Below are 1,357 nucleotides of genomic sequence, written 5' to 3'. Positions count from 1 at the left end.
AAACTGGGAATGTTTGCCCCTGAAGAAGAAAGGTCCACCTTTCGAATGCACTCGGGTTATAGGGTTTTTAGTAATTTCCATTAAATATTTCAAAGTCAGAAACATTTGAGTACAAATTATTCTCCAAACATACACGTACATCCAGACTTTTTTTGAAAATACCACAAAGATTCATGTACACATAATTCATTCAAAGGTACCTATCAACTAAGCCAAGAAAAACTGTTTTTCTGAGTATTGTATGCTATGGTTCACTTCATCTTAGTCATAGTTTAGCACCTAGTGAACAGGTGACTCACTACTAGGTTCAGATAGAGCTATATACATTTTGAGGAACACAGTAAAATGTAGACTGTTGAAAGATGTTCTATAGGCTACAGGAGGTAGTTAAAGTTAGTTATAGGACTTTTAAGTGGTTAAACAGACTTGAATAAAACAGTAATACAATATCTAGTATGTTTTGGTTGATTTGAAAGTTTACACGAAGACAAACTTCTTACTGTGAAGTACAACAAAAACCATTATTCATATATTTCAGTTTAAAAATACCATTTTAAAGAAAGTAAATTTCTGTTATTCTTCCATCCCCAGATAATCTATATATAAAAATATTCAGCAAATTAAAACTCAAAAAAAGGGTAAACATAAGAGAATTTCCGTGCGTCTTGGAACACAAATGATGATAAAAATCCTTATTATATCATAGATGAGTTTGGAGTCAACACATTTTAGGTATAAGCAAGTTGCACACACACACACACACTAATCATGACCCACATTTTAACACCATCACAGTGCATGGTGGTCTGTGGAATGTAGGTCATGTGCACTTATGCTATTATGTCAGCTGAAGCATTACAAGATTTAATAATACAGCATGCATGTTTACCTTAAATATAAATTTATTACATCATGTGGATCAAGTGACTCATGAGGAAAAGTACTAAAAATGTATTTAGTAAATAAATAACATTTAACCTCTAGCTTAACAATACATATCCACTACTTCTTCCCACAATGTCTACTTAAATATTTACTAAGCCAAACTCTATTTATGACACTCTTTATAACAGAGAATTTAACATAAATGTAATACTATCAACACACGTGGCACTAAGAACATCTACATCTTTTACACATGTCATGTTTAATTCCTTTCATATATAAGTGCCAAATAAGGCTTGTCAGCTGTCAAACATACCGAGTTGTATGACATTTCAGTTACTAGTTACTACTCTACAATTTAACTCAGTGACAGGAGTTTGCCTGAACTATTAATCTGACATAAATTCGGTGACGAGGAACCCGCTTTGAGACTGATAATGGCTGGAGATGGTTTGAATGGGTAATGAAGAAA

The sequence above is a fragment of the Limulus polyphemus genome, unplaced genomic scaffold (genome assembly GCF_000517525.1).
Source record: "Limulus polyphemus unplaced genomic scaffold, Limulus_polyphemus-2.1.2 Scaffold6955, whole genome shotgun sequence".
NCBI lineage: Eukaryota > Metazoa > Arthropoda > Merostomata > Xiphosura > Limulidae > Limulus > Limulus polyphemus.
The sequence above is the reverse complement of the archived record's forward strand: the minus strand, read 5'-3'. Positions refer to the sequence as shown.